The sequence below is a fragment of the Panthera tigris genome, chromosome A1 (genome assembly GCF_018350195.1).
Source record: "Panthera tigris isolate Pti1 chromosome A1, P.tigris_Pti1_mat1.1, whole genome shotgun sequence".
NCBI lineage: Eukaryota > Metazoa > Chordata > Mammalia > Carnivora > Felidae > Panthera > Panthera tigris.
In genome coordinates, this window is record NC_056660.1 from 86,197,084 (window position 1) to 86,214,442 (window position 17,359).

Here is a 17,359-nt window from a genome sequence, read left to right on the forward strand (position 1 = left end):
GGAAGTATGTAGCAATACAGGTCTACCTTAAGAAGCAAAAAACGTCTCAAATAATCAACCGAAACTTATATCTAATGGAGCTAGAAAAATAACAGCAAATGATCATAAAGCCAGGAGAAAGAAGGAAATCTTAAATATTAGAGCAGAAATAAATGATATAAAACTAAAAATAAGTAATAAAATATAGCAACTAAACCAAGAGATGGTGCTTTGAAAAAACTAATAAAATTGTAGCCCCTATCCAGACTTATCAAAAAGAAAAGATAAAGGACCCAAATAAATAAAATCACAAATGAGAGAGAAGAAATAACAAGCAACGTCACAGAAACACAAACAATTATAAGAGAATACTATGAAAAATTATATGCCAACAAATGGGACAACATGGAAAAAAAATGGATAAATTCCTCAAAACATATGAACTACCAAAACTGAAATAAGTAGTAAAAAATTTGAATGACTGATAATGGGAAAATAAGTTGAATCAATAAGAAACAATCTCAAAAAACACAAAAGTCCAGGGCCAAATCGCTTCACAGGAAAATTTTGACAAACATTAAAAGAAGAGTTAATAACTATTTTCCTCAAACTGGTCCAAACAATGGAAAAAGTAGGAGACTTTTAAATTCATTCTATGAGTCCAGGATTACACAGATACCAAAACCAGATAAAGACTCCATTAAAAAGTGAACTACAGGCCAATATCACTGATGAACATGGATGCAAAACTTCTCAATAAAATATTAGCAAAATTGAATCCAGCAGAATATTAAAAGAATCATTCAATACCTTCAAGTGGGATTTATTCTGGGGATGTAAATGTGGTTAAATATTCCCAAATCAATTGATGTGATAAGCCACATTAATAAAATAAAGGATAAGAACCTTACAAGCTCATTCCAATAGATGCAGACAAGCATTTGACAAAGCATAATGTCCATTCATGATTCACAAGAATAAAACCCTTAACAAAGTATGTTTAGAGGAAACAAACCTCAACATAATAAATACCACATATGAAAAACCCACAGTTAATATCATCCTCAAAGGGGAAAAAACTGAGAGCTTTCCCTCTGTGGTCAGGAATAAGGCAGAGGTTTCCACTCTCACCATTGTTATTTAACATAGCACTGGAGAAGTCCTAGAATAAGCAATTAGACAACAAAAAGAAATAAAAGACATGCAAATCATCAATGAAGAAGGCAAACTTTCACTCTTTGCAGATGAAATGATACTCTATATAGAAAACCCAGAAGACTCTACAAAAAATTGCTAGAACAGACACATTAATTCAGTAAAGTAGTAAAATACAAAATGAATATATACAAATCAGTTGCATTTCTATGCACTGATATTGAAGCAGTAGAAAGAGAAAGCAAAGAATTGAGCCCACTAACAATTGCACTCAAAACTATAAGATACCTAGGAATAAAACAAACTAGAGACGTAAAGCATCTATGCTCTGAAAACTATAAAACAGTGTTGAAAGGAATTGAAGAGGACACACACACAAAATGGAAAGACATTCCATGCTTATGGATTGGAAGAACAAATACTGTTAAAATGTTTACACCACCCACAACAATCTACACATTTAATGCAATCCCTATTAAATTTTTTAAATGTTTATTTATTTTTGAGACAGAGAGAGACAGAGCATGAATGGGGGAGGGTCAGAGAGAGAGGGAGACACAGAATCTGAAACAGGCTCCAGGCTCTGAGCGGTCAGCACAGAGCCCGACGCGGGGCTCAAACTCACGGACCACGAGATCATGACCTGAGCCGAAGTCGGACGCTTAACCGACTGAGCCACCCTGGCGCCCCAATGCAATCCCTATTAAAATACAAACATTTTTCACAGAGATAGAAAAAAAAATCCTAAAATTTGTATGAAACCACAAAACACCCCAAATAGCCAAAGAAATCTTGAAAAAGAAAAGCAAAGCTGTAGGCATCACAATTCTGGGTTTTAAGTTATATTACAAAGCTGTGTGATCAAAACAATATGGCACTGGCACAAAAATGGACACATATATCAATGGAACAGTATAGAAAACCAAGAAATGACCCACAACTTTATGGTCAATCAGTCTTCAACAAAGTAGGAGAAACTATCCATTGGGAAAATGTCTCTTCAATAAATGGCATTGGAAAAAGTATAAATCAACAATAAAAGAAAAGAAACTAATCCATTTTCTTACACTATACCCAAAAATAAATTTAAAATGAATGAAGACCTAAATGTGAAATAAGAAAACATTAAAATCCTAAAGGAGAATTCAAAAAGGAACCTCTTTGAAATAGGCTGTAGCAACTTCTTATGAGATATGTCTTCTGAGGCAAGGGAAGCAAAGCAAAAATAAACTATGAGGAGTTCATCAAAATAAAATCTGCACAGCAAAGAAAAAAATCAAAAAAACTAAAAGGCAACCTACAGAATGGTAGAATATATTTGCAAATGATATATCTGATAAAGGGTTAGTGTCCAAATCTATAAATAACTTACCAAAGTCAACAGAGAAAAAGAAAAACAATCCAGTTAAAAAATGGGCAGGAGATATAAATAGAAATTTTTCCAAATAAGACATCCAGGTGTGTAACAGACATGTGAAAAGATGTTCCATATCACTGATCATCAGGTAAATACAAATCAAAACTACAATAAAATATCACAAGTGTCAGAATGGCTAAAATTAACAATACAAGAAACAACAGGTGTTTGTGAGGATGTGAAGAAAGGGATACCCTCCTGCTCTGTTGCTGGGAAGACAAACTGACACAGCTACTGTGGAAAACAGTGTAGAGTTTCCTCAAAACATTAAAAAATGGAACTACCATACAATTCAGCAATTGCTCTACTAGGTATTTACCCAAAGAATACAAAACTACTAATTCAAAGGGATACATGCACCCTGCTGTTTATAGCAGCATTAACTACAATAGCTCAATTAATGGAAATAGCCCAATGTCCATCAACTGATGAATGGATAAAAAAGATGTGATATATATATATATATATATATACACACACACACACACACACACACATAATGAAATATTACTCAGCTGTAAAATGAATGAAATCTTTCCATTTGCATCAACACAGATGGAACTAAACAGTATAATGCTAAGCAAAATAAGTCAGTCAAAGAAAGAAAAATACCATATGATTTCACTCACATGTGGAATTTAAGAAATATAAAATGAGCATAAAGAAAAAAAAAGAGAGAGAGGCAAACCAAGATACAGACACTTAATTATAGAAAACAAACTTATGGCTACCAGAGGGGACATGGGTAGGGGTATGGGTTAAATAAGTGATGGGTATTAAGGAGTGCACCAGTTGTGATAAGCACCAGGTGTTGTATATAAGTATTATAGTTCCATCCATGTGTTGCAAATGACAAGATTGAAGGTTTTTTTTCTATGGGTAAGTAATATTCCATTGTATATTTATATCACATTGCCTTTATACATTCATCAGTTGATGGACATTTGGGCTCTTTCCATAGTTTGATTATTATTGATAATGCTGCTATAAACTTTGGGATACATGTACCCTTTGAATTTGTATTTTTGTATCATTTGGGTAAATGCCTAGTAGTGCAATAACAGGATCAGAGGGTAGTTCTATATTTAACTTAAAAAAAGTTTATTTAGTTATTTTGAGTGGGAGAGGGGCATGGAGATGGAGAGAGAGAATCCCAGGAAGGCTTCATGCAATCAGTATAGAGCATGATGTGGGGCTCAATATCACGAAAAGTAAGATCATGACCTGAGCTGAAATTAAAAAAAAAAAATGGACACTTAACTGATTGCCACCCAGGCACTCCATATTTAACTTTTTGAGGAACCTCCAAACTATTCTTCAGAGTGCCTGAACCAGCTTGCATTTCCACCAACAGTACAAGAGGCTTCCCCTTTCTCCACATCCACACCAATACCTGTTGTTTCATATATTGTTGCCTTCAGCCATTCTGACAGGTATGAGATGGTATCTAATTGTGGTTTTGATTTGTATTTTCCTGATGATGAGTGAAGTTGAGCACCTTTTCATGTGTCTGTTAGCCATCTGGATGTCTTTGGAAAAGTGTCTGTTCATGTATTCCACTCATTTCTTAACTGGGTTGTTTGGTTTTTGAGTGTTGAGTTTGATATGTTCATTATAGACTTTGGTTACTAACCCTTTATCAGATATGTCATTTGCAAATATCTTCTCCCGTTGCATAGACTGCCTTTTAGTTTGGTTGACAGGTTACTTCACTGTGCAGACGTTTTATCTTGATGAGGTCCAAATAGTTCATTTTTGTTTTTGTTTCCCTTGCCTCTGGTGACGTGTGTAATAAGAAGTGGCTACAGCCAAGATCAGAGAGGTTTCTTCTTGTGATCTACTCTAGGATTTTAATTGTTTCCCATCTCATATTTAGGTCTTTCATCCATTTTGTGTATATTTCTGTGTATAGTTATTTCTGTATATAGTATAAGAAAGTGGTTTAGTTTCATTCTTCTACATGTTGCCATCCAGTTTTCCCAACACCATTTGTTGAAGAGACTGTCTTTTTTCCATTGGATATAATTTCCTTCCTTGTCACGATAAGTTTACAACGTAGTTGTGGGTCCATTTCTGGATCTCTATTCTGTTCCATTGATCTGTGTCTGTTTTTATGCCAGTACCATGCTGTCTTGATGACTACAACTTTGTAACAAAGCGTGTAATCCAGAATTGTGATGTCTCCAGTTTTGTTTTATTTTTCAGGATTGTTGTTGCACACAATTTTTGGAATTGCTTATTGTAGTTTTGTGAAAAATGCTGGTGTTATTTTATTAGGGTTGGCATGAAACGTGTAGGTTTCTTTGGGTAGTATAGCCATTTAAACAATGTTTATTCTTTCATCCATGATTATGGAATGTTTTTCCATTTCTTTTTGTCCTCTTCGATTTCTTTTATAAGTTTTCTATAAACCTCAGGAGACAGATCTTTTATCTCTTTGGCTAGGTTTATTCCTAGGTATCTTATTGCTTTTAGTGCAATTGCAAATGGGATTGATAACTTGATTTATTTTTCTGCTGTTTCTTTATTGGCATATAAAAAATGAAACAAATATCTGCACACTGATTTTAGTGTTTTATTTTTATTCAGAGATATATCCAGAAATGGAATTATTGAGTGTATCGCATTTATTTTTTAATTATTAGAGAAAGTTCCACACTGCCTTCTTTGTGTGTGTGTGTGTGTGTGTGTGTGTGTGTGTGTTCTTTTTTTATATATATAGAAGCAACTTTTTTATTTTTTTAAATATATGAAATTTATTGTCAAATTGGTTTCCATACAACACCCAGTGCTCATCCCAACAGGTGCCCTCCTCAATACCCACCACCCATCCTCCCATCCCTCCCACCCCCACCAACCCTCAGTTTGTTCTCAGTTTTTAAGAGTCTCTTATGCTTTGGCTCTCTCCCACTCTTCTTTTTTTTTTTCTTTCCCCTCCCCCATGTTAAGTTTCTCAGGATCCACATGAGAGTGAACACATGGTATCTGTCTTTCTCTGTATGGCTTATTTCACTTAGCATAACACTCTCCAGTTCCATCCACGTTACTACAAAGGGCCATATTTCATTCTTTCTCATTGCCACGTAGTACTCCATTGTGTATATAAACCAAAATTTCTTTATCCATTTGTCAGTTGAAGGACATTTAGGCTCTTTCCATAACTTGGCTATTGTTGAGAGTGCTGCTATAAACATTGGGAAACAAGTGACCCTATGCATCACTACTCCTGTATTCCTTGGGTAAATTCCAGCAGTGCTACTGCTGGGTGATAAGGAAGGTCTACTTTTAATTTTTTGAGGAACCTCCAAACTGTTTTCCAGAGCAGTTGCACCCATTTGCATTCCCAGCAACAGTGCAAGAGGGTTCCCGTTTCTCCACATCCTCTCCAGCATCTATAGTCTCCTGATTTGTTCATTTTGGCCACTCTGGTGAGGTGATATCTGAGTGTGGTTTTGAGTTGTATTTCCCTGATAAGGAGCGACGTTGATCATCTTTTCATGTGCCTGTTGGCCATCCGGATGTCTTCTTTAGAGAAGTGTCTATTCATGTTTTCTGCCCATTTCTTCACTGGGTTATTTGTTTTTCAGGTGTGGAGTTTGGTGAGCTCTTTGTAGATTTTGGATACTAGCCCTTTGTCTGATATGTCATTTGCAAATATCTTTTCCCATTCCGTTGGTTGCCTTTAGTTTTGTTGATTGTTTCCTTTGTAGTGCAGAAGCTTTTTATCTTCAAGAGGTCCCAATAGTACATTTTTGCTTTTAATTCCCTTGCCTTTGAGGATGTGTCAAGTAAGAAATTGCTACGGCTGAGGCCAGAGAGGTCTTTTCCTGCTTTCTCCTCTAGGGTTTTGATGGTTTCATGTCACACATTCAGGTCCTTTATCCACTTTGAGTTTATTTTTGTGAATGGTGTGAGAAAGTGGTCTAGTTTCAACCTTCTGCATGTTGCTGTCCAGTTCTCCCAGCACCATTTGTTAAAGAGACTGTCTTTTTGCCATTGGATATTCTTTCCCGCTTTGTCAAAGATAAGTTGGCCATACGTTTGTGGGTCTAGTTCTGGGGTTTCTATTCTATTCCATTGGTCTATGTGTCTGTTTTTGTGCCAATACCATGCTGTCTTGATGATGACAGCTTTGTAGTAGAGGCTAAAGTCTGGGATTGTGATGCCTCCTGCTTTGGTCTTCTTCAAAATTACTTTGGCTATTCGGGGCCTTTTGTGGTTCCATTTGAATTTTAGGATTGCTTGTTCTAGTTTTGAGAAGAATGCTGGTGGGGCGCCTGGGTGGCGCAGTCGGTTAAGCGTCCGACTTCAGCCAGGTCACGATCTCGCGGTCCGTGAGTTCGAGCCCCGCGTCAGGCTCTGGGCTGATGGCTCGGAGCCTGGAGCCTGTTTCCGATTCTGTGTCTCCCTCTCTCTCTGCCCCTCCTCCGTTCATGCTCTGTCTCTCTCTGTCCCAAAAATAAATAAAAAACGTTGAAAAAAAAAATTAAAAAAAAATAAAAATAAAAAAAAAAAAAAAAGAGAAGAATGCTGGTGCAATTTTCATTGATACTGCATTGAATGTGTAGATAGCTTTGGGTAGTATTGACACTTTGACAATATTTATTCTTCCAATCCATGAGCAGGGAATGTCTTTCCATTTCTTTATATCTTCTTTAATTACCTTCATAAGCTTTCTATAGTTTTCAGCATACAGATCTTTTACATCTTTGGTTAGGTTTATTCCTAGGTATTTTATGCTTCTTGGTGCAATTGTGAATGGGATCAGTTTCTTTTTTTGTCTTTCTGTTGCGTCATTGTTAGTGTATAAGAATGCAACTGATTTCTGTACGTTGATTTTGTATCATGCAACTTTGCTGAATTCATGTACCAGTTCTAGCAGACTTCTGGTGGAGTCTATCGGATTTTCCATGTATAGTATCATGTCCTCTGCAAAAAGTGAAAGCTTGACTTCATCTTTGCCAATTTTGATGCCTTTAAATTCTTTTCTTGTCTGATTGCTGATGCTAGAACTTCCAACACTATGTTAAACAACAGCGGTGAGAGTGGGCATCCCTGTCGTGTTCCTGATCTCAGGGGAAAAAGCTCTCAGTTTGTCCCCATTGAGGATGATGTTAGCTGTGGGCTTTTTATAAATGGCTTTTATGATCTTTAAGTATGTTCCTTCTATCCCAAATTTCTCAAGGGTTTTTATTAAGAAAGGATGCTGAATTTTGTCAAAGGCCTTTTCTGCATCGATTGACAGGATCATATGGTTCTTATCTTTTCTTTTATTAATGTGATGTATCCCATTGATTGATTTCTGAATGTTGAACCAGCCCTGCAGCCCAGGAATGAATCCCACTTGATCATGGTGAATAATTCTTTGTATATGCTGTTGAATTTGATTTGCTAGTATGTTATGGAGATTTTTTTGCATCCATATTCATCAGGGATATTGGCCTGTAGTTCTCTTTTTTTACTGGGTCTCTGTCTGGTTTAGGAATCAAAGTAATATTGGTGTCATAGAATGAGTCTGGAAGTTTTCCTTCCCTTTCTATTTCTTGGAATAGCTTGAGAAGGAGAGGTATTATCTCTGCTTTAAACGTCAGGTAGAACTCCCCTGGGAAGCCATCTGGTCCTGGTCTCTTATTTGTTGGGAGATTTTTGATAACCTATTCAATTTCTTCGCTGGTTATGGGTCTGTTCAAGCTTTCTATTTCCTCCTGATTGAGTTTTGGAAGTGTGTGGGTGTTTAGGAATTTGTCCATTTCTTCCAGGTTGTCCAGTTTGTTGGCATATAATTTTCATAGTATTCCCTGATAATTGCTTGTATTTCTGAGGGATTGGTTGTAATAATTCCATTTTCATTCATGATTTTATCTATTTGGGTCATCTCCCTTTTCTTTTTGAGAAGCCTGGCTAGAGGGTTATCAATTTTGTTTATTTTTTCAAAAAACCAACTCTTGGTTTCATTGGTCCTCCCTACAGTGTTTTAGATTCTATATTGTTTATTTATGCTCTAAAATTTATTATTTCTCTTCTTCTGCTAGGTTTAGGCTGTCTTTGCTGTTCTGCTTCTATTTCCTTTAGTGTGCTGTTAGATTTTTTATTTGGGATTTTTCTTGTTTCTTGAGATTGGCCTGGATTGCAATGTATTTTCCTCTCAGGACTGCTTTCGCTGCATCCCAAACCATTTGGATTGTTGTATTTTCATTTTCGTTTATTTCCATATATTTTTAAATTTCTTCTTTAATTGCCCGGTTGACCCATTCATTTTTTAGTAGGGTGTTCTTTAACCTCCATGCTTTTGGAGGTTTTCCAGACTTTTTCCTGTGGTTGATTTCAAGCTTCATAGCATTGTGGTCTGAAAGTATGCATGGTATAATTTCAATTCTTGTATACTTATGAAGGGATGTTTTGTGACCCTGTATATGATCTATCTTGGAGAATATTCCATGCACACTCAAGAAGAAAGTATATTCTGTTGCTTTGGGATGCAGAGTTCTAAATATATCTGTCAAGTCCATCTGATCCAATGTATCATTCAGGGCCCTTGTTTCTTTATTGACCATGTGTCTACATGATCTATCAATTTCTGTAAGTGGAGTATTAAAGTCCCCTGCAATTACCACATTCTTATCAATAAGGTTGCTTATGTTTATGAGTAATTGTTTTATATATTTGTGGGCTACTGTATTTGGGGCATAGACATTTATAATTGTTCACTCTTCCTGATGGATACAGCCTGTAATTATTACATAATGCCCTTCTTCATCTCTTGTTACAGACTTTAATTTAAAGTCTAGTTTGTCTGATATAAGTATGGCTACTCCAGCTTTCTTTGGCTTCCAGTAGCATGATAGATAGTTCTCCAGCTCCTAACTTTCAGTCTGAAGGTGTCCTCAGGTCTAAAGTTGAGTCTCATGTAGACAGCAAATAGATGGGTCTTGTTTTTTTATCCATTCTGATACCCTATGTCTTTTGGTTGGCACATTTAGTCCATTTACATTTAGTGTTATTATAGAAAGATATGAGGTTAGAGTCATTGTGATGTCTGTAGGTTTCATGCTTGTAGTGATGTCTCTGGTACTTTGTCTCACAGGATCCCCTTAGGATCTCTTGTAGGGCTGGTTTCATGGTGATGAATTCCTTCAGTTTTTGTTTGTGTGGGAAGACCTTTATTTCTCCTTCTATTCTAAATGACAGATTTGCTGGATAAAGGATTCTCAGCTGCATATTTTTTCTGTTCATTACATTGTAGATTGCCTGCCATTCCTTTCTGGCCTGCCAAATTTCAGTTGAGTGAGCCGTCCGAGTCTTATCGGTCTCTCTTTATATGTTAGAGCACGTTTATCCCTAGCTGCTTTCAGAATTTTCTCTTTATCCTTTATTTTGTCAGTTTCACTATGATATGTCGTGCAGAAGGTTGATTCAAGTTACGTCTGAAGGGAGTTCTCTGTGCCTCTTGGATTTCAATGCCTTTTTCCTTCCCCAGATCAGGGAAGTCTCAGCTATTATTTCTTTAAGTACACTTTCAGTACCTTTCCCTCTCTCTTCCTCCTCCGGAATACCAATTATGCATATATTATTGGATGCTAAGCCAACTGAGCCACCCAGGCTCCCATCTCTGTCCCCTTATTTTCAATCTGAAGGTGTCTTTAGGTCTAAAATGGGTCTCTTGTAAACAGCATATAGATGGATCTCGCAGTCCATGACTTCGAGCCCTGCGTCGGTCTCTGTGCAGACAGCTCAGAGCCTGGAGCCTGCTTTGGATTCTGTGTCTCCCTCTCTCTCTGCCCCTCTCCCACTTGCACTCTGTCTCTGTCTCTCAAAAATGAATAAACGTTAAAAAATTAAAAATAAATAAATAAAATAAATAAAATATTAATTGAATTTATAAGTATGAGTATATTTCTGTTTTTTTTATTCCATTTCACTGACCTATGTGTCTGTTTTTGTATCAGTACCATACATTTTTCTTGACATAAGTTTGTATCATAGTTTGATCAGGATGCATGATTCTCAAGTTTTGTTACTTTTTCTCAATATTTCTTTTGATTTTCTGTTGCATACTAAAACAACAAAAATTTTTATTTGGTTGAATATATGATTATTTTCTCTAGTTCTTTGAAAAATGCTGTTCATATTTTGATGAAGACTGCACTGAATTTGAAGATTACTATGCATAGTATGTATATTTTAACAATAGTAATCCTTCCAATTCATGCACATTTTATATCTTTTCATTTATTTCTGTCTTCTTCATTTTTTTTCTTTTTTTATAGTTTTGAGAATACAAGTTTTTCACCTCCTTGGTTAACTTTATTTCTAGGAATTTTATTATTTTTTGCACTTGTGAATGGTATTGTTTTCTTAAATTCTGATCATTTGCTTTTACTTTATGGAAATGCTATAGATTTCTCTATATTAATTTTGTATCCTGCAACTTTACTGAATTCATTTCTTAGTTCTTATAGTTTTTGGTGGGATTTTAAGCATTTTATATGTATAATAATATTTTATCTTCAAACAGTGACAGCTTTCTTACTAATTTATGTGTTTCTTATTAATTTACTTCTTTCTTACTAATTTGCATGTTTTTTTCTTGCCTTTTGCCATAGCTATAAAATCCAATACTCTATTGAATAAATGTGGCAAGAATGTTCATTATTGCATTGTTGTATTGTTTCATTAGAAGAAAATCTTTCACCTTTTCACCATTGAGTATGATGTTAGTTGTAGGTTTTTCATATATGACTTTTATTACCTTGAGATATTTTTCTCTATACCCATTTTGTTGAAATTTTTATTATCAATAGATGTTGAGTTTGACCATTTTTTTTTCTTTTTTTTCTATTTTTAATATTTATTTGTTTTTGAGAGATGGGTTGGGAGAGAGAGTGAGACACAGAACCTGAAGTAGGCTCCAGGCTCTGAACTGTCAGCACAGATTCCAACACAGGGCTTGAACTCACAAACCATGAGATCATGGCCGAAGCCAAAGTCAGATGCTTAACCAACTGAGCCACCCAGTCGCCCAAATCAAGTGCTTTTTTCTTCATCTATTAAGATTATCATATAATTTTATTATTGTTTTTGTTAGTGTGTTGTATCACATTGATTGAATTTTGTATATTGAACGATCCTTGCATCCTGCAATAAATTTTACTTTATCAGGTGTATATTCCATAATAAAATGTGTGTAATACTTGTATTGTTGAATTTGGTTCCTTAATATTTTGAGAATCTTTGCATGTGTATTCATCAGGGATATTGACCTGTTTTGTTTCATTGTTTTTTTTGTTTTGTTTTGTTGCTGTTGTTGTTTTGTGGTGTCTCTAGTTCTAATGATAAGGTAGTTTTGGTCTCATAGAATGAGTTTAGAAACATTCCCTACTCTCCCAATTTTTTAAATAGTTTGAGAACTCTAAGAATGGACTCTTTGAATATTGTTAGAATTTACCTGTGAAGCTCTCTGCTCCTAGGCTTTTGTTTGTTTGATTTTTTTTATTTCTGATTAAAATTAATTAATAGTAATTGGTCTGTTAAGATTTTCTACTCCTTCTTTTTCAGTCTTGGAAGATTGTGTTTTTAAGAATTTATCCAATTCTTGGGGTGCCTGGGTGGCTCGGTCAGTTAAGCATCTGACTTCAGCTCAGGTCATGATCTGCTGGTCTGTGAGTTCTAGCCCCGCGTTGGCCCTGTGCTGACAGCTCAGAGCCTGGAGCCTGCTTTAAATTCTGATCCTCCCTCTCGATCTCCCCCTCCTCTGCTCTCTCTCTCTCTCTCTCTCTCTCAAAATAAATAAAACATTAAAAAAAAGAATTTATTGAATTCTTGGTTGTCCCATTTGTTTAGCATATAATAGCAATAATCTCTCATGATTGTATTTCTGTGGTATCGGTTGCAACTTCTCTTTCATTTCTCATTTTATTTGGGCCTTCTATGTTATTTATTCTATCACTCTAGCTAAAGGTTTATGGGTTTTGTTTATCTTCTCCAATATCCAGCTTTTAGTTTCATTGATCTTTCCATTTTTAGTTGCTATTGCATTTAGTTCCACTCTGATATTTATTGATTTCTTCCTTCTAATATTGTTTGTTTGTTCAGTTTTTAGTTCCTTTAGGACTGTTTACAATGTTTATTTGAGACTTTGTTTGTGAGGTGGGCCTGTATTGTTAGAAACTTCTTCCTTAGAACTGCTTTGCTGCTCCCTCATAAATTTTGGTCTTTTATGTTTCCCTTTTAATTTGTGTCAAGATTAATATTTTATTTTCTCCTTTATTCCTTCATTTAGCCTTTGGTTGTTTTGTAACATGCTGTTAGGCCTGCACATTTTTTGTGTTCTTTCCAGTTTCCCTTCTTCACTTGATCTCTAGTTTTATACTGTTGTGGTCAGAATAGATGCTTTATATAGTTTCACTCTATCTTGGCGAATGTTCCATATGCTTTTGAAAAGAATGCATTTTCTGCTGTTATTTTGGTGGTATTCTCTCTATATATCTATTAAGTCCATCTGGTCTCATGTGTCATTTAAGGCCAATATTTCCTTACTGATGTTCTCTCTGGATAAGCTATCCATTGATGTAAGTGGGGTGTTAAAATCCCCTACTATTATTTTGTTTTTATCAAGTTTTCTTCATTTAAGTCCATTAATATTTGCTTAATGTATTGAAGTGTCCCTTTGTTGGATGCATAAATATTTACAAGTGTTACATTATCTTGTTGAATCGTTCCCTTTATCATTATGTAATACCTTTGTCTCTTGTTAGTATCTTTGTTCTAAAGTCTGTTTTCTTTGGTATTAGTATTGCTATTCAAATTTTATTTTTAGTGTCCTTTTTGATGAAATATCTTTTTTAATTCCCTCATTTTCAGTTTGTGGGTGTCTTTCAATCTGAAGTGAATCTCTTGTAGGCAGCATATAGATGGGACATTTTTAAAATCTATTTAGTCACACTATGTATTTTTTTATTTTGTTTTTTGTTTTTGTTTTATTCAGACACAGTGTAGTTTATTTTTATATTACTTTTTCCATTTTTTTCTCAATTCCAGTTAATTAACATATTGTATAATATTAGTTTCCAGAGTAAAATTTAGTGACTCATCACTTCCATATAACACCCAGTGTTCATCACAAGTGCCTCCTTAATACACATAACCTTTGAATTCAGCCTGTCCCCTGCCCACCCTCAGTTTGTTCTCTATAGTTAGCAGTCTATATTAGGGTTTGTCTCTCTCTCTCTTTTTTTCCTCTATCTTCACCTAGTTTTTTTAAATTTCATGTATGAATGAAATCATATGGTATTTGTCTTTCTCTAGCTGACTTTTGCTTAGCATAATACTCTCAAGCTCTATCCTAATTTCTGCAAAAGAGAAGATCTCACTATTCTGTAATCTTACTCTTAAGTTATATTCCGTGGTATGTGTGTATGTATATATATATATATATATATATATATATATCACATCTTCTTTATCCATTCATCAATTGATGTAGTCTATCATGTTGATTGATTTGTGAATATTGAACCACCACTGCAACCCTCGAAAAAATTCCACTTGATCATGGTGAATGATTTTTTTTTTTGGGTACTATTGAAACCTGTTTGCTAGTGTTTTATTAGGAATGTTTGCACCATGTTCATCAGGGATTTTGTCCTGTAGTTATCTTTTTTAGTGGAGTAGTAATCTGGTTTTGGTATCAGGTGAATGTTGGCTTCATAGAATGAATTTGAAAGTTTCCCTTCCTTTTCTATTTTTTGGAAAAGTTTGAGAAAAATAGATATTAACTATCCTTTAAATTTTGATAAAATTCACCTGTGAAGCCATCTTGCCCTGTACTTTTGTTTATTGGAAGATTTTCTACTACTCATTCAATTTCTTTGTTATTGATCTGATCAATTTTTCTATTTTTTTCCTATTGCAGTTTTGGTAGTTTATATATTTCTAGGAATTTACTCATTTCTTCCAGATTGTTCAATTTGTTGACATATACTTTTCATAGTAAACTCTTATAATTGTTTATATTTCTCTGGTGTTGGCTGTTATTTCTTCCTTCCCACTTTTTATTGTATTCATTTGTGTACTTTCTCGTTTATATTTGATAAATCTGGCCAAGGGCTTATAAACTTTATTAATTTTTTCAAAGTAACAGTTCCTGATTTGGATTTCAATCAAAAATATTCATATAAATTATTATAATACTGTAATATAATAAAAAATAATAAAGAAAAATGCAAAATATAAAGAAAAATAAGTTAACCTGCACTTGTCTTTGAAAACCTTCATGACTAGTGTGAGGGAGACAAGAGAGAGAAGGGTTATTGCATAGGATGACTTTCCCTATCACTAACGGAATCACTGCTATCTATTGGCTCAATGGAATCTTTTTCTGCATATGGGCCATTGTATACTCTCGCACGGATGTTAACTACAGTACAGTATTAATAAACTCTTGTCATATACTGTATTTAATGTAACTGGCAATAAGGCAGCAGAAAAAGCATCTGTATTTGCAGGCAGCCTGACCCTAAAAATGAAACAAAGCATTCCTAAGCTTACTCCTATATGGAAAAGCAGAGGACGGTCCATAGGTGCTTTGAAGTGACAAAAAATACACTAGTGCCAGTTGTGGGCAACTTCCAATGTTCTGAAAAATCACTGATTTCTGACAAACACCCCAGTCTGAGACAAAGCATCCAAGCATGGGAGATAATCACCCACAATTCCACAGTGAGAAAGAGAGAGAAGAACCATTGACTCAGTTGTGATCATGTGACATTTGGTGTCACATACTACTCATATGGCAAGAAATTGCCCATTTCTCAAGTTAAATTTTATTAGAAATATTTGCTTACCTTGCAGAACACTGGTAGAACAAGTTACTCACAATCAAAGGTTTGACTGTATATCTCCAGTCCATCTGTTCCAGAGTGTCATTCAAAGTCACTGCTTCCTTGTTGTTTTCTTTTGTAAATAATCTTTCCATTGATGTAGTGGGGTGTTAAAGTCCTCTACTATTATTACATTATTATCTATTAGTTATTTTATGATTGTTATTAACCATTTTATATATCTGGGTGTTCTTGAGATGGTTACATATATATTTAAAATTGTAATACTTTTCTTGATGAGTTGTTTCTCTTATATAGTGTTCTTCATCTCCTTTACAGTCTTTATCTTAGTCTATTTTGTCCAATATAGTTATTATTGCTACTCCAGTTTTCTTTTGATGTCTATTCTCCTGATAGATGTTTCTCACTTTAAATCTGCAGGCATCTTTAGATCTAAAATGAGTCTCTTATAGACAGCATACAGATAGGTCTAATTCTTGTATTCATTCTGTCACAACATGTCTTTTTATTGGAACATTTAGTACATTTACATTCAAAGTAATTATTGACATATATGTATTTATTATCATTTTATTATTTTGTTTTTGGTTGTTACTGATTATTTTCTCTTGTCTTTTCTTGTGTTTCTCTGGATCATGTTTTGCTGATTTTCTTTAGTGACAATTGGATTTCTTTCTCTTTACTATTTGTTTTTTTTTAATTTTTAACATCTTTTATTTATTTTTCAGAAAGAGACAGAGACAGAACCCTAGTGGGGTGGGGGCAGAGAGAGAGGGAGACACAGAATCTGAAGCAAGCTCCAGGCTCTGATCTGTCAGCACAGATGTCGAACACAGGACTTGAACTCACAAATGGTGAGATCATGACCTGAGCCAAAGTTGGATGCGCAACTAAGTCACCCAGGCACCCCACTATTTGAATTTTTATTAGTGTTTTTTGAAATATGGTTACCATTACATTTGTATATAACATCTTCTGCATATAGTAGTCTAAATTAATTTGTGGTGTTTACATTTGAAACAATATTTTACTCCTCTTCCCCACATTTTAGGTATATGTTGTTATAATTTATTCATTTATTTATTTTGAGAGCAAGGACAGTGGAGGGACAGAGGTAAACAGAGAGAGAATTCCAAACAGGTTCTTCACTGCTAATGTGATCTCACTAACCATGAGATCCTGGCCTGAGCTAAAATAAAGTTGGACTCTTAATCAACTGAGCCACCCAGGTGCCCCTATGTTGTTATATTTTATATACATATTTTGTTTAGTCCTTTGAATGATTTTTTACAAAAATATGTAATGTTATTGATTTTGTGATTCTTATCTTTATAGTTACTTTTATTATCTCCCTTAAAATCAAACATCCCCCTTTAGTATTTCTTACTATTTATTTAATTAAATAAAATAAATAACTAATATTTCTGGTTTCTTGGTCATGAACTCCTTTAGTTTTGTTTGTATGGGAAACTCTCACTTGTTCTCCTGTCTTTCTTTGGTCCTTTTATCCTTCTGTCTTCTTTATCCTTTCTGTCTGCTTTTGTCTTGTTGCTTTTACGTTTTTTAATCACTTTATTTTGCCCATTTACTCCCAATATAATTTGGTGTGGATCGGCTTTTGTTGATTTTGATGGGAGTTCCATCGGCCTCCTGGGTCTAGACATGTTTCCTTCCCCAAATTAGGGACTTTTTCAGCTATTGTACATTCAAATTAATATTCTCTACCTTTTCTCTCTCTTCTTCTGGGACTCCTATAATATGAATATTATTACATTTGATGGAATCACTGATTTCTCTAAGCCTATTCTCATTTTGTGTATTTCTTTTTTCTTTCTTTTGCTCAGCTTGATTACTTTTCATTACTCTGTGTTCTTGGTCACTAATTCATTTTTCTGCTTTTTAATCCTGCTCGTTATTCCCCCAAGTATGTTTCACTTATTGAGACTTTATCTCTGCTATGTCATTCCTT